Source organism: Microchirus variegatus (genome assembly GCF_963457635.1).
Source record: "Microchirus variegatus genome assembly, chromosome: 10".
NCBI lineage: Eukaryota > Metazoa > Chordata > Actinopteri > Pleuronectiformes > Soleidae > Microchirus > Microchirus variegatus.
Window position 1 is genome coordinate 5,666,753 of NC_139811.1, and position 17,889 is coordinate 5,684,641.

The following is a 17,889-nucleotide window of genomic DNA, read 5'->3' on the forward strand; positions in this document are numbered from 1 at the left end:
GTCTGTTACATGAGTGGACTGAGAGGAGGGAAGAGCGAGAGAACAGACGCATGCAAGATCCACGACTATAGAACACACACACACACACACACACACACCTTAATATGTTGAGTTTGTGGTTGGGAACTTCAGTTCTTTGTTTTCTTTTAAGCTCAGTTCGGTATTGTACGGTATGGTACATATTTTTGTGTGTTTCCATTAGGAATAGTACGTAAATAATAGTATGGCCCTAACGGTTCCATTTTTTGGCACCCTTCCCTTGGGGTACCACACTCTGAGAAAAAAGGGTTCTTCTACAAGGGCTGAGGTTCTACCTGGAACCATTTGCTGTCATAAAAACCCTTTCCCCAAAGAAAGGGTTACACTAATGGTTCCAGTAAGAACCATTTTGATCCAGAGAACCCTTTAAAACCCCTTTCCTGAATAAAAAAAGGTTCTACCTGGAGCCAAAAAGGGTTCTCCTATGAGGACAAGCCGAAGAACCTTATATGGTTCTGCATAGCACTTTTATTTCTAAGAGTGCAGAGTAAAATGGTACAGTCCAGTGTTCAGTGGATCAGCTCATACAATTAGACATTTACAGATATGATGCTGCGTTCCAGAGCCCATCCAAACCAGTTGGACGTGGGACTTTTCCTACGCCCAACTAGAAAAAGTGCACTGGAATGCCTGTCGAAGTGGGACCTCCTACTCGCGAAGTCGGGGCTGATCGATCTAACCCGACTTCACCAAAATGATGTCGGAGAATAATGGCGGCGCCCATGGAGTCACATGAATAGCCTGTAAACTTTACTTACTTTACTTTACTTTCTGTGTATAGACTTGTTTTAGACACAGCAATTTTATCACAACTTGTTTTTCATGTTATGGCGTGAAATCCTGTCATCGTCGTTAGCATGAAGATATGTAGGGCTACGGTAAAAGTATAGTCATGACGTTACATATCCATATGTATGGCTTTTACATATACGGCTCACTTGTGTATGTAAGTAGACTGCATTGCTGACAGTCAAATCGCCTCTTCATACATAAATCTAAAGCACTGCGATCGTCTACGTTTTCTAACATTTGACTTCAATTGCCTGGAACGCTTTGAAGTAGGAGCTAGTACAATTCAGGTAGGATATGTCCAACATCCCATTTGTTTGGCTGGGCTCAGCATGAGTACACGCTAGGGTAAGGCATGATAAACACTCAATTTCTCTCTCTGTTATTCATTGTCAGTCACATTGACACACGTTGACAACAGACACATCTCTACAGGATGGACAAACAACGCCATTTACAATCATATGCAATCGTGCGTCCACATTGAGGCAGCAGTGGCCCAACAGGGAACTCTCGCGTGGTGGAGTTAACAAAGTCACACACGCTTCAGAGTGTCAAAGTGCTCAACACGCCTGTTTGGTACTGTTGGAACAAGCAGTGTTGCCAACTTAGGGAGTACTCAGACCCCTGTAGCAAGTAGTAGTGAAGTAGCTACGAGATGCATACAATGAATCTCGTAACTCCAAACAAATGTGGTTGCTGCCACTGTGTGCTAATAAATGCATTATGTCTGTATGTAGGTAGTGATCAACTAATTGGAAACGTGATACTGTTTTTGCACAAATCATTGACAAAACATTGTTGGTTTAGCCACCCCATTACACACATGTATCCAGTTACACAACGAAACACACACATGCTCACGCACAAATGATATTGCCATGCATAAGCTTTAAATGTCATCACTTGTATTTAAAGCAACTGCATGTCAAATTTAAAAAGAATATATATATATATATATATATATATATGACACCTTAAGTTTCCAGCGACATGAGTGCAAACAAAGCCTCTCTCTGCCTGTACACATGTAAAAAAATTACATGGTCACGCTCACTTAAGTCCTATGAATACAGCGTACAGCCGATGTGTTTATGAAAATAAACTGAACTCGACATTGTCAAGAGCATAATTGCACCTATTGTATGTGATCTTTCAGCAGCCCTTCAACACACCGTGCAGTGGAATGTGCATCATTCTGTTTCTTCTATTCTCTTCAGAACAATTCATTGAATCTGCTGCTCGACGCGGACACGCCCGACCCCTCCCCGCTGGCTGCTCGAGGACACGCGCGCAAACATCCGCACACCTGAACCGACAACTTTCATTCACACATATATACCAGCATACTCGTAGACACGTGTGCTCTTTTTAAAAAAAAAAACACACACACGCGAATGTAGCTGTGATGCCTTTCAGGGCGTGCGTCATAGAAAGTCATCAAAGTAAGCACGCCCTAAAAGTCACCTGTGTGCGCACACCTGAGGTACGAAAGTGCAAATAAGTATGACAAGGAAAAGCAGAATAAGTACCAAATTGGCAATTGCATCTGATGAAATCGTCCAACCATAGAAGGATTAGTGTGTTTCTGAATATGCGTGATATCACTATCACAATGATTAAATGCTGTATCTGGTGACAGATGAAGGGAACAGTCAACATCGCGATCCTTCACCTTGTTGCCAGCTCCAACAAACGCAAGAGCAATTATGCCACTCACGCCTGTTTCGTTTGTCTCCGCATACTCTCCATCCCACTTCACCTGCCCGGTATGCTGTTGACACTTGTTGACTCGTTTTGCCGAGCAATTATGTATTTGCATATTACACTCCTGATCAAAGCGGGGTTGTTTACCGCTGTGGTCAGAATACTGAATAGACCTGTTTTGACACAAGCGGGGGAAAATGTCACGTGGCACATGACAAATACACGACAATTGAAAAGGTAATAAATGAATACAATAGAGGACAATTAAGCCTTACCACTGAATATAATTCATGCTGTAAATAAGTCACTCATTTTCCAAATGTTTCAATATACACACGTATATACTGTATATATATATGATTGGTCATAGAAGTGGCAGCTGGTCAATAGGCGGCACTAGGGTGACTTTTTTTATATATACAATCATATTTGTTTATATATATACATTTATAAATAAAGGTAAACATTCAACAGTTAGTGAGTAAAATGTATAATGTGCAGTAAAAGTGTGGATTTGAAATGGTCTATATTGTCTAAAGTTGCTGAGAGTTGATGTACTTCCTGTCCACGGTGCAGAAATCTTTGGTCGTAGACTCTTTATCTCAACCCCATCCATCCATCCATTATCTACCACTTTATCCTCGTGGGGGGGGGGATAGGCGGGGTACACCCTGGACAGTTCGCCAGTCCATCGCATGGCTCTCTCAAACCCAACCAACATGAATTATTCAAGTGAGACTGAAGAGAGGGATAAAAGAACGAGGATGACAATTAAGGAGAACGCCAAACTGTCGTTAAGGGGAATACATGGTGGTGCAGTGGCTAGTATTGTTGCCTCATAGCAGGAAAAAGTCACTGTGGTTTGACCGTACGTGTGAATGTGAGAGTGAAGGGTTGTGTATATTGGCCGTGTCTTGGACTGGTGACCTGTCCAGGATGTGGCCCTGCCCTTTTTTTGCGCCAAATTGCCAGCCAGGATTTCGCTCCAGGCCACCATATGACCCCCCCGAGCAGTAATGAATGAATGAAATATAAGGAACTTTGAACTGTGGACGGCATCTTTACACCTCTCACTGTACATTATACATAGTTGTGGCTCACACAAGTGAGCGAGAGAGTTGGTGGAGCAATAAAACTCAATTAAGTCTCAAAAAACACACACAGTTTGAGAGCGGAACCTTGCTTTGGCACACCCTACAGGTGATACATGGTAACGACGTAACTGAAAACTCACTTTAACATTCTGCCCCCCCCCCAAAGAAAATCACTGTAAATGCACAGTAAATGTGTGTTGTACCGGTTTTTAGTCACCGATCGACACGCATTTTCGTTGTTGTTGCGAAGTGGTTTCATGCCTGTTTTTCCACATGCTACTTCAGGCGATTTGGCTGCGCCCACGCTACACGGATCGAATGACTCGCAGTGACATGAAACCGGCACTGAAAGCACTGTTACAACACCTTGTTGCCTTTGTCCACTGTGTAAAGTTTGTTCAAACAAAAGTTGCTGAACTAATTGTTGATCTTCACCACAACAGTCGTCCAAATTCAACCCACTACGAAGTGCCCAAAGAGGAAGCTAATGTTAGCGTCTTATAATGTTAGCGAGGGTGTGTTTACACCCAGCCTTGTTTAGTCAAGGTGACCTGAACCTTCGAGCATGGTGAGGTTATTATGTTTTGATTGTTATGAATGCAGGCCAAGACTTTTGATGTGAACCAATTGGAACTGAACTATGGTCCACATAAAATAGGTGGTGACCTAGTTAACTCTGCAGCATTTATGGTTACAGCCCTCCACATCCCCAAATGAGGAGATGGGAGAACCATGTGGAGAGCTGCAAATGGCATGTTCATTCATTCTTTTTTTAACGTTTAGCTCCCAACTGCTAGCACATTTAGCCCAGGTAGCATTGTCACCTCAGAGCACCTGTTGGGCCCTGCCCACAGCTGATTAACAGCAATGAGTCAGCTGCTTTTTTTTGTCACCGCAGGGTGATGATGTTAGTCGTGCTAAAGGTGCTAACTCGCCTGCAGAGGTGGAAGACTTGGGGCCTCTCGTGCCCACGAGTCTTTTGACTCACTTCCACCTAGTGGCTCATCCCCTGCTTGTCACAGCCCCTCGCTGGTGGAAGTGGATAAGAACACCTAGGCTACACCTGCCCACTGGCCACCTGCTAGCCTTTGGGTTGGGTGTTGTTCTGGACCCTTCTGCGCATCATCATCATCATCATCAGAGAAGCAGGGCAGATCAATATCAACATCTACCTGCTGATGTTCCCTGATGTAGAAATGTAGTCATGCCTGACCAAAAACAACTTAATCAGCTTAGAAAATGAGCTCCCGTAAGAGAACAACAACAACAACAGTACAGCCAAGAAATCATGTTTTGGCATGTGGCGCCACCTTCCGCCGCCTACCAATCAGTGCAGTAGGGTCTCAGCTGCAGAGCAACCACGGGTTGCCAGCTACGTCAGAAAACGAAACCTAAAAGACCTCGGGTATTTTGAATTGGAGTGTAGCAACCGTTTTTGGCCACATTCTTACATATGGCACCATTAAGATACCTTTATTTTTTCCGATACCACTTGCTTCGACTTGTTTTTATGCTCGCATCGTGTCTCATTTCAAGTGTCTTCAAACGACTCCTGCCATCCTGTGTTTGATCATCTGCACCTGCCCTAATATGTCACACCTGCTTCTCGTTGTCTCCCCTCCCTCGGCCAATTTGTCTCTGTTTCCCTTTGTCCGTGTTAGTTCATCTTGTACCATCTTGTGTCAGTGTTCCAGCTTTTTTTCTCAAGTACGTTTAGACCCATTTTTTTTCCCACAGGTCTTCACATACCATCTTGTTCCTATGCATAACACATTATCTGCTTCCAAACACACACTCTCGTTGGTTTGTCGGTTTAGGTATCCTAAGGTACATATAAAATGCTTTTTTTAAGGCAAATGGAAACTAAAGCTATAAAGCAACGTATACAAACATACTATCTATCAGTTCAGAGGAGTTGGTGGTGGTAAGAAACACCCACCACCATGAGCAGATCTCATTCCAAAACCAGTTCAAGACCAAACATGAGAAGATTTATTGCAGAATGTTGCCGCGTTATGACGTTTCAGTGTGTTTTCTATGTTGCAGCATGACACATTCTCGTCGGACGTCACTACTAAAAACACGTATAATAACAGATAATCCCTCAGTCTTAACATTGACTTTTTTATGTACTTTTATGTGTGCCCTTTGTAATTGCATTTTTTGAAAGCTCCATATAAATAAACCTTTAATTGAAAGTGAAGTAACACCCAGATTGTACATGAGATTTTATGGAGAGGTGCATGTACTTTAAGCTATGAGTTTAAAACCATTATCTTTTCCTGGCCCTCACCAGGTGCTTTCTGTGCCGATAAACTAACCACATGTTTCTTGTTCGCTGTGCCTCGCCCTGATCACATTCATTACATGCTTAACAACAACCTTGGCTCCCAATTTCTGCCAACAAATAAAACTAGTAGTGTGACATTGACATTACGTTCATGCAAATCTTAAAGCAGAAGACCAAAGTTTCCAGGTTTGCGTTGCACGTCATCAAATGCAAATGCTTAACGTGTCCATGAGCAAAACAGGAGGATTTAATGCTGGCCTCATGCCCAGAACCACTTCAAAACACAGTAGCGATAATGTTAATTATGAGGTATTTCACTGTTTTGAAGTGGCTTAGCAGAGGTGACATGCAGGAAAGTTCTCGAGCTAATTGTTGGATTACTCCTTTTGTTTGCAGGTGAACAAACACGTGTACACCTGTTTTAACACAAACAATGAAAAAAATTCTATCTATTTTAAGTATATTTTAAATATTGTGATATTTATACTACTAGATGCGTAAACGATTGCAGACAGATTGCGTCGAAGCTTCTCCTGTCACTTACGGGAAGTGTAGTGCTCAGCCATGCAGTGTAGAAACACACACTGATGCTAGTAGCATGCACACAGACACACCACAGTCGTCTGTTTCAGGAGATCATGGCACTGCTATTTTGTCCCCTGTTACATCAAGTAAGTACTCAAAAAAAAAACATCTGGAACGCACTTTTAATTGTTTTCACTCCGTGGTCTTAATATTTGTGTAGAAGACGCTTTAGCGCTGTAATTAAGGGAATAACAGATGCGTCAGGTGAGCTGATCTCTTTAGATAACTGCTCAAAGAGAGCGAGAAGAGAGTTCTGTCGCGGGGAGTTCGTAATCTGCGCTGTTTGCAGCCACGTTTCGCTTTTGCTCAAAGAGACTTTCCAGCATTTAATAGGTGCTGGCCGCAGTTTTTGCGCGCGTCATCACAACATCGTTTGGGTGGTTACTGGGGGAAACTGGAAGAAAAAATAGGGCGTCCGGCCTAAAAGTAGGGCATCTAATTTCTTATTATTTTCAGTACAGTACAGTCCGGGCGTCCCTGCTGGCTTAAAGCCTGCGCTTGGTTCTTGCCTTCTGTCTTCGCCACATTACCGGAGTCCCACAGTCACTCTTATCCTCCAACTTCTCACTAACAGGCCGCACTTACATTAAACTTTGATATCAAGTGGGGGGCCACAAAATATCGTCCCCAAATCAGTCAAACCCAGACAATTCCAACTTCCTTGTTAAAAATAATACGTCTGAGCGGTTGACTCATGTCACTGCTTGACTGGAAAGGCATTGCCATAGATGAGGAAGAGTGCTCATTCTTGCACTGACCTGAAACAGCCACTGCTTACAGTTATCGCCAGCAGTTTAGGTCCACCACCTGGTGAGAACCCTACTGAGACCTAGAGTCTACCAAATGCTGGATTGAGCCCAAGTTCCCTACCAAACTCCACCGAGTGGAGTGGTTCGGTTCGTGTCTCCATTAGGTATAGTGCCAAAGTATCTGGCCCCAACCATTCTATTTTCCGGTATCCTTCCCTTGGGGTACCAGAGTAACGGTGGACCAGGTGGACAGTAGACCTACGACAGTCAGCTAATTGAGATCAAAAAGTGTACACCCCAACCAAGAAAAAGGTACTGGGCTTTACCGTTCCAAACCACACCACAGAGGAGGTTGGTGAAGCCATTGTCCTGGAGAAGCTAATTCAAATGCTTTCATTTGATGGGCCAACAGAAGGGCTTGCAAGAAAGGGGAACCAGAGCCACACCAGAGCCCCCACCCAGAGCCAGCCCTGCGAATCCAGCAAAATCCCCAGTTTTCCTGGAGGTAGCAAAGCCCCTAGGACTCCAAGGCAACAGGTATCGAGGGTAGGTAAACCCCCACGCTCCACCCACAGTCCGGCTTCCATCCATAGTCATTGGGTGTGGTGTGGGAAGATGTGTGCACGTGTACTACGGTGGATGTGGTTGGTCTATGATTGGCTAAGATGTAGATCTAGAAACTCAGGCTGGTACATGATAGTACAACATGGCACCCATGTAACATTAACTTCTCATTGATAGAAACACAAGAGCTCTTGAAATGTAGCTTCTAACGTAGCTACACTCAAGAGTCACTGCCTCTGGTCTGTCTGTCAGCTGTGCGATGGAACATTAAAGGCACGCTTGACACTTTCCCCCAGCCATGTTTTTTTTTGTTTTTTTTTCTCGGTGTTCATAGATTAGTTTAATTTGTTTCATAAATAGTCCGGGGTCAACTGGAGGGTTAGAGAAAGATCTGAGAACACAGCTGCTGAGGCCGCGATCATCTGTTCTTTCATCTCATTTTCTTGAGTCAACTGTTAAGTTCATACGTTGGTCAGAAGTATCCCAGTATTACGAGGAAACATCAGCATTGTCGGCACTGCTTTTTTGAAGTCTACTCTATATATATTTCAACAAATACAACAAATACTGTCATAATCTCCAAAGATCATGACATTTCATTTGGACTTGATGTAGTCACTGTTAATAATGCTGTCCCTTTTTTTGCGATGCTAACTCTGTGCTATTCTCATGCCCTAACCTGCCTGTTTACCTAGTTAACCAAGGTGGAGCTGACTTACACCAAAGACCTCTTTTGTCACTGTACCAGTTGTGGTCCACCCTGATTCTGCTTGAGATGACTCACTATAGATTCCTGGTGGAACTGGATATATTCGAGATTGAGATGAACCTCAAAATAGGCTTTGCCCCGTCCCTCTGCAAAGAGAAACTACAGGAGGGAATGAAACAGAAAGGAAGTTATGAATTGTTGAAGATGATTCTGCTAATTCCTTTACGACTACCAGTCACGCTGGTCACTCTTGGATCTTCTCAGGGCGAGAAGATTCTAAGAGGCTGGATGTAAACTATCACATGATATTTATAGCAGAGTAACTAGCCTATACACATCACTCATGTGACTTTGTTTACATAAAGACCTCAATCTGCACAGAGCAATCGAGGAATTCACAGAACCATATTTATAACTTCCGTAACTTCATATTTCATTTAGATGACCCTCAAAATGTCCATCTGCATCTGAGACCAAAGTATGATATTGGGAACAAAGTTAAGGCTAACCTTGACCTACTTAGCATTCAGGCACTCCAGAAATAAGACCCAATTGGCTCTTCAAATGTGAGCGATGTGACATTTTATTTGGGTTCACGGAGGCGTAACTGAATTAGCCAGATCCACGTAGGGTCCTTTTTTAGTCCTAGTGTCTTTAAGAATGCGTCCAAGGCCACATTCGCATTAACAGTCTTTAATTCCGATTCACTCCAGATCGGAATTTACCGTTCACGTTCACAAGTGCTCCTCGTGCAGGTCAATCAACTCAAAGTCAGTGCAAACTTTAAGGCAAAAAGCAGGAATCATGGATTCCAGTATGACTTTCCTCACTCATGGCTGGTGCACCATGTAAACTGATATTTGATATAAGACCACATACTGAACAGTTGGATTTCATGATCTGATTTCTTGGTCCATGCGACCTTGGGAGGAGAAAAATCTGGTAAATGTGAGTTTAATGAAAGTTCACCTGTCTTCCAGGTGTAAGTCATACCCTTTTGTTGTTGAAGTGACATTATTGGTATCCAACAATTGATGCTGACTTTGAGGATGATGTGGTGCAGGATTCTCTCCCTGGTCATGTTTAGCCTTGGATATTGTCCGTAAATTACCCCACTTTTCAAGGTAAATTTGCCCAGTTTATTACTCAGTTGTGGAGGGTTTTGTGAAATACGGTCATTCAGTTTACCTTGTGGGCTTCATCCCCCAAACAGAGAGCCAATGGAGACTGAATTAAAAGTTACCCATACAGGGTCTGGTTTTCTTTAAAATGACACATTTACAACCTTCTTTTTAGATGATTGCACATCACAACACATTAGTAAATCTAGTTGGCTGCAGAATTGCTATCTTCTCCTGAGATCAAAGTTCCCGTTCAATCGGTCGATTGTCATGAGGATCCCAACACTGTTCACATCAAAGTAAGCAGTGGATGATTGACGCGAGACAATCTCAGCTGTGTAAACCTGACTTGCAGCATCTTCAGAACAAACAGAGAACTTTAACTTGTCCTCAAGATTTCTTTCTTTGTTGTCTTTTTGTCTCACACACACACACACACACACACCCTATTCCCTCCCTACACTATGTCTTTTGTACACGCACACACACACACACACACACGCAAGGAGACACACATGTGGGAGGATTGACGCCATGCTGTCTGCAGTGCATTCAGGAGTATTGTTATTAACTGCAGCGTGAATAGAGGCAGCAGTACATCCCCTGCTCTGCTGCTGCTGCAGGGCTCGCCTTTGTTCTGCGCTCCATAATGGCACGCCATAATTACAGCCTTAGCAGAGAAAGCGCACAGGCAGCTCCTGCCTCTGCCGCTCAACCTCACCTCACCTTGCAGAGGTACACACACACACACACACACACACACACACCACACACACAGGCATGGGGTTTCTTTCATGATGTGTGTCACTGTCATCATGAGATGAGTTTTCTATGGTCTAAAAAAAGGTCCAGGCCTGTTTCTCGCCCTCCAGGCTGCTTTCCTGTGCTCGTCGTCAGCAGAGAGGCTTAAACCAGGGATATGCTGCCGTTCAAAAGTTTGGGGTCACTTATGTTGACAAATGTTAGCATTGTTATTGTGGTAAAAGACTATTCTAGCTGCAAACGTCTGGTTTTTAATGGAATATGTACATAGGTGTATAGAGGCCCATTACCAGTGTTCTAATGGTACACTGTGTTTGCTAGTGGCGTTTGGATGATTTGTAGTTTGCAGCTAGCATAATCATTTACCACATTAACAATGTATAGAGTGTATTTCTAATTAGTTTAATGTTATATTCATTGAAAGAAAGAGCTTTTCCTTCAAAAATTAGGACATTTCTCTGAAATGACCCAACAGTAGTGTATATAATAAAACATTTAAAGCTCACATAGAGTGGTCCTGTTGCACATATATGTTAGTTATGGAGGTCTACTTACATACATTAACTTGTTTTTATGGTCAAAAACCTCCTAGTTGCTGTAAACGAACCGAAAGAAATCTCTCCTTACTGACGCTCTCCTCAGCCGCGGTGTTTCAGACATAAATCTCACCCCCAGAAGACAGAGTGTGTTGTGATTGGCCAGCCAGCGTAGAGCCTTCCCAACTGTCTTGTGGGGTGAGCGGATGAGAGCCTTCCCACCCGCTCTCAGAAGTGCAGCTCCCCCCTCTGGAACGGTGGATGCACTGCTACTCATTATCAAAACATTGTTTTAACAATGTTTACAAATAGCTTCTTCACGACTCCCCTTTTTATGACTTTGACCCGGAGTCAGAAGACACTGTCGCTCGTGAAACACCTCCACAACGGACGTTATTCTTCTTCTGCGGTTCAATGTACGCAACCGGATGTGCCCGGACTAGTGCCCGGAGAAGGACGATCCGCTGTTCAGGAGAACCGCTGTTTACGTAACCGGACCGGGTTTTTTTTCAGAGATCTCGCTGAGCCCGAGATTACAATAATACACAGCGTTCTCAGCAGTGGCTGAACTTTGTTTGTTTTGAACCTTCAGGGCTTCGTAAAACAAGGTAATGACGCAGATACACACTAAAAAACAGCGTTAATTGGAACTTCCGGTCTAGCTCTGCTTTAATACACCCCCAGAGATTCAGAGGAAAAACGATGACTAAATAAAGCAAAACCTAAAGCCTAAATTAACATTAAAAGACATAAGAAGACTGAACCATTCCCACTTATACCATGATGGAAGCACAGCATAAGGGGAATGGACAGCATGAACAGGCCTATACTGTGCGTGGGTTTTCTCCAGGTTCTCCGGTTTCCTCCCACAGTCCAAAAAAAATGCAATATGGGAATTAGGTTTGTCTGTATGTGTCCCAGCGATGGACTGGTTGTTCTGTCCAGGATGTACGCCGCCTATTTCCCTATGTCAGCCGTGATTGGCACAGCAGGATAAAGTGGTCGTAAATGGATGAAAATGGATGGTGAAACAAGAACGGATTGTGTTCACCTTCACAGAACGTTCTGCTGTTCCTTCTGCCCCACATACCATTGTACTGTAGCGTCTTTGAGCTCCACTTTAGCTTCACGCTCAGCAGGAAGGAGGCAGCTTCTTTTTTTTTTTTACCACACAGACACAAATGCCAAATACCAGACAGACACTAGTTGGCAATGAGCGGGGCAAAAACATAGTGGAGTGTTTAACAGCTCAGGGCAGATGTTTCCATCACCACTTCAGTGAAAATCAGCACAGAGCTGCAGCGCCGAACATGACACTGACATCGCAATGACGATTGCTCTGCGTCTGATTGGCGGATTGAAACGCAGTCGTCGTTCGCTAAAAACGTTTAACGACTTTAAAGTGGAATACTTGAGTTGATGTGCGTGCGCGTTAAATACCGTTGTGGTTCTCACAGCTATCGCTGATCTAGACGAGCGGTTGCTCAGCGACACGGGCAATCAGCGGGTTTTCATGTCTGTCAAATGCAGCGATGATCGGCATTTGGATTGGAATGATGCGACTGACGAGTCGGTCTCGTATATTAGTAACAAGCATGTCTTCAATAAACGTGGCGTAATGGATCTTTTCTCACAGCTGATATTTGTCGACATGAAACAGTAGAACAAATACAGGTTTTACCAGTGACATAAATGATGGTTCGACTCCAGATTTAAGAGAGTTGCTCTCATGTAAAGTCAGTTCACACTAACTACTTGATCATTTTAAGCTGTGTTATTTTAAAACTGCTTAAAAAAAACTGTTTCTTATTTTCTGGATTTAAAGGCGCCATATGTAAGAATGTGGCCAAAAACAGTTACTACATTCAAATTCAAAATACCGAGGTCTTTTAGGTTTCGTTTTCTGACGTAACTGGCAACCGGTGGTTGCTCTGCAGCTGAGACTCTACTGACTGCAATGATTGGTAGACGGCGGTAGGTGGCGCCAAATGCCATGAAAAACATGGTTTCAAAACATAAACATGATTTGCAGTCTGCAAAATATTTTTTAATGTAAATATTTTGTCTGTACTGTTGTTGTTGGTGAGTTCAGTTTGTTATATGAACATTATTCCCGAGTCTCTGTGACATATTAGGAGGATTTTATGGCCAGTTGATTTAGATTTATTACATAATGCACCTTTAACATTCTTTGTCATGTACCATGTGACAATTCAACATAACCAGTAATGGAATTCTACCGGGCTTGGGACTGTCATAAGGACTACACTAGGAGTGGACCCCTGTGGCTGGGGTCATTTTAGAATGTACCAATTAACAGTGAGTTGACGTTGTGTCCCCTTGACTTGGCCGGGAATCAAACCAGCAACCTTTCAGTTACAAGCTCTGCCATGGGCTGCTTTTTCCCCTTTTGCCCCACTTTCTAGCTATAAAGCAGATCACACTAAGACTTTGGATATGGGTTGAGCGTGGCCTGATGGTCTGCATCCTTGATTTTCAAATTTCTTGGAGGAAACTAAAATGTGAAATCGACAGACTGCCGGCCACTGATTGGTCAGAGAGTGTCGTCACTGGAAGAGAGCCGCGCCACGAAGACTCCGCCCACGGGAGATTCTACGAAGCAATGGAAAATGACGAGCAGCGGAGTTGAGTCGAGTCGTGCTCGAACCGTGTCATGGAAAAGCGCTGTAAGTGAGGATACACTCCTGAAACTAGGTGTGAATCATGTCGTTGTTGGTTAGTTGTTGTTTTGCGGACAGTTGCCAGTTGTGTATCACAAGTTTACGGTGATTCATCGATATGAATCACGCGAGAAAAAAAAAAAAACACAATGCGCCAAATTTGGTGTGAACGCACCATAAGGCAAACCATTCCAAGAACACGAGCCAGAACTCTACGAAGAGGCGTTTCTCTCTATGTGTAAGAGGTGAGGTTCAGGCTCTTTGTCCTTGGATAAAGGCCTCGCCTCACGATGATGTAGGGAGGAGGAGGAGGAGGGAGGAGGAGGAGGAGGAGGAGGAGGAAGAGAAACGCCAAAGGATGCCACCAACCTCTCTGTGCTCGCTTAACCAGGCCAAAAGTTTGGTGCTCCGCTGTATTTCAGGCAGCAGCAGGTGGGCGTGGAAACGACTAAATGTGGGAATTTTGACACAAAATAAACTGCAGTGTGTGTTTTCATGCCAGCGCAACACTGTGGCTCACCTATGTGGTGAAGTAAAAACCAAATATATGAATCATTCATTAGTGGTTTTGGTATTTTAATGGGATTTTGATTGTATCTGCCTCTTCCTTCCTTCCTTTCTTTTCTTTCTCCCTGAAGCTGTAAACTGACCTGCACACGCTATACTGTACGTGAGCTCCATCTCTTGTTGCCGGACAGTAACTTATCTCCACCCTTTAAAAACCCACACATGACAAATTGCCTCGCTGCAGGCCAACAAATCAGCGTGGCTCGTTTGAGGGCAGTCGTTTAGCTTATGTTACGTCTTGAATCGGCGGCTCCTCCTACGTCCGTATTCGTTGAGTAAAACAACCGTTCTGTCCTCAAAGTCACAATGAAGCCTTGCGATTGGGCTAAATATTCCAGTATCTCTCCCAAAACTAAGGGTGAATTCCAATTCCTTGCTTAACCCTCAATCTCAAAAATGTGCTCCCTCTAGTGCAAGTGCTGTCCCGATTCTCAGAAAAATTAAGTTGAGGGCCGAGTTTAAGGGCTGTATCACCCTCAATATTGAGATTTTCCGAGACCACCCTTGGGAGCAAGGGCTACCCATTGCGTGTTTTGACGTAACAAAGATGGCGCCGAAAGCAGCGAAACGAGTACGCTACAAATATAAGTATTTTCTTTGTTAATAGAGATATAAAAATGATGAAAACCATTGTATTATCTTAGTTTAGGCCCATATTATGGATTACTGACGTCATTGTTGCATAACATTTATTTTTATTTTACTATCTTTTGTCAATAGCTGATGGTTTGCTATGGTTTACTTTTCAATAAGTCGTGGTGTGTGGTAACTGTCAGCTGAATATGTCCGTGGTTGTGGTATTTGTATGAGTATCATCTTATAACTAACTGACAACCTAATAACTTGACTGACAAACGGATCGTAATAAATAATCCTGACGTAAATGTGTTCTTCTTCTTCTTCTTCTTCTTTTTTGGAGTCGACAGACTGGACGCAGCTTTGGCGTTATTCTGCCCCCTACAGTCTGAAGACGTATCTGCATTTAAGGGGTGTCCCATTTCTAAGTGACAAAATAACCCTCAACACTTGGTTTTGAGGGTCAGTTAAGATTAAGGCTTGAGCTTGAGGGTTAAGATAGGAATTGGAATTGGCCCTAAGACTACGGAGTAAAATGTGAAAAAAAATGGTCGAAGAACCCCCCCCCCTCGGGCCTGAACGCCAAAGAAAGTTTTCAGACTTGCACAATTGGATTTTAAGAGCACATTAATGTGTTCCCATGTTGCTCTGCTCACAGCGCTGCCAACTGGCTGCTTCACCTTCCAGTTCTGTGGAAGAGGAGGTGGAGAGAATAGAGGAGGGTAGGGGGGAAGGAGAAGGAAGAAGCTAAATTTTGACGACTTAACAAGATTGTGTGTGCCACTAAATAACAGCGTTTGACACGGCGAGGAGGAGGAGGAGGAGGGTGTGCCCGGCGCTCACCTAGGTGAAGTCAGTCAGGGACGGGGGGGAGGAATGTTGGCTGCAGATGAAAGCTGCTGCAGCGCGGGGCTGGGGATGTGTAATAACTCTACACACACACACACACACACACACACACACACACACCAGCCTGTTGGTATAATAAGCCAAATCCTGGAGGGCAAGAGAAAAGAAACAAGAAAGAAAACATGCCAAAACATCTCTTACTCTGTGCTCTGTGTGTGTGTGTGTGTGTGTGTGTGTGTGTGTGTGTGTGTGTGTGTGTGTGTGTGTGTGTGTGTGTGTGTGTGTGTGTGTGTCGTCGTCAGTTCACTGTCTACAGTATAGACTGAAATTATTATGATTATTCTCATTTTCAGTTGGCATGACACACTGTGTTGATGTCGAAATCACACAACTGTGTGTATATTAATAGTTCATTTACATTCCCACACACACACAACACACAAAATCACATTAAAAAACAGCCAAAATAATGTGTGTTTTTGTTGTTTTTCTTCGGCGGTTTTCAGTGCGGTGCGTTCATGTACTATGTCAAAGTGACAAATTAATGGTCATATATATGCCGGACGAGGGGGGTGGGGGAGGGGGGGGGGTGGATTTCCAGAAAATGGCATTTTTTCTTGTGGTAAAAACCATCAAAGGGTTAAATGTAGGGAAAAAATGTGTGTGTGTGTGCATGTGTGTGTGTTTGTGTGTGTAACACCTTGCAGGCCAGAGTGACAGCAAGAGTCTTCAAAGTCCTCTGCTGTCAAAACTGGGATTAGTGAGTGGAGAGGGGGGGCCCCCCCCCCCCCCCCCCGGGGGGCCAATATAAAAATGTCTTCATAAAGCCTGACTGTAAAGAACAAGCGTTCAGATGTTTAAAAAAAAAAAAAAACTTCACATTATCTTAAGTCCTGACATGAAAAACTTTGAATATTATTCAATAAACAAAAGTCTCCTGTGAGACTGAAGAGAGTCGTGTTCAGGGAGGAGCTAAACTGTCAGGGTCATATTTGACTTGAACTGCTCCATTAGAATTTATGAGCAGAATAAACCGTTTATAGCTTAATAGTGTAACAGATAAATGTAAGACTTTCATTTGTTTGTATAGCAATAGAATAGAATGGACATGGTTTACTGTCAGTGGAGAAAATACAGCAATAAAAGCCTCAAAATGTCATTCATTAAAACAATAATAATAATTGAAGAAAACACTGCCATCTTCTGAACATTATGAATATTTCCAGTTTTATAATATCATTTATTACCAGTATAAAAATACAAATAAAATGTGATATTATAATTGCTTATTTTATATTTTAATATTGTTATTAAAATGTGTTATTTGAATTTGAGCCATGATATAATGGCTGTAATCTCAGATTTTGAATGTTTAAACATGTATCTGGTGTTTATTTAAAATACTGGAAGTGTGTGTTACAAATCCATACATGAAAAATTCCATAAACTGTAAATGTAATTGTAAAATAGTTTAAGTTTTGTTAAAAGTTGAACTACTTTGCTGATTAGTCCAGAGGTTAAAACCAAGCAGTTTGTGCCTTTTTTAAAGGTCAATTCAAAGTCAAATGTCCCTGTTATATGAAACAATTTGCTATTTTATTTTAGTTCGTCATGCTTTAAAGTAGAACAAATAATAATAATAATCATCATTTTCTGAACTCAGAGACTAGGATTATATTCCAGCTCGTGTTTACTGCTGCTTTAAAACGAGTGTAACGATGCGTTCACGGTGCGCGTGTTTACATTATGTTAATAAAACCTGGAGATAATTATGCGCATTAAAACGCTGTTGTTGTTATTGTTGATGATGATGATGATGATGATGTTGAGGTGCAGTGAAAATAAATCACTGGTTGTTGTTTTTTTGTTTTTTTTTAACTCCAGAAAATAATCTGTGTTCTCTGTCTGGCTGTTTCCCGCGTGGCACCACGAGTGCGCACGAGTGCAATTTCCATCTCAACAAACAAACAAACAAAATGACATTTACGTTTTATGAGCATATATTTGTCAATGTCAAAACCTGCATTGAAAATGAATCATTTCACATTCATCATGTTCATTTTTACACTATAATAAAACACCATTCAAAGGCCCTTTCGCAGCAGCAGCATTCTGTGCCATGTGCGGTTTGTGTTTTTATCACTATATCATTTCCCCCCCAAAAAATAAAAGTGTGTTTATTCTTCACTTGTGTGTGATTGTGATCAGATTTCGCCTGCAGGGCCTGATGATGTTGTTGTTGTTGTTGTTGTTGTTGTTGTTGCTGTAACA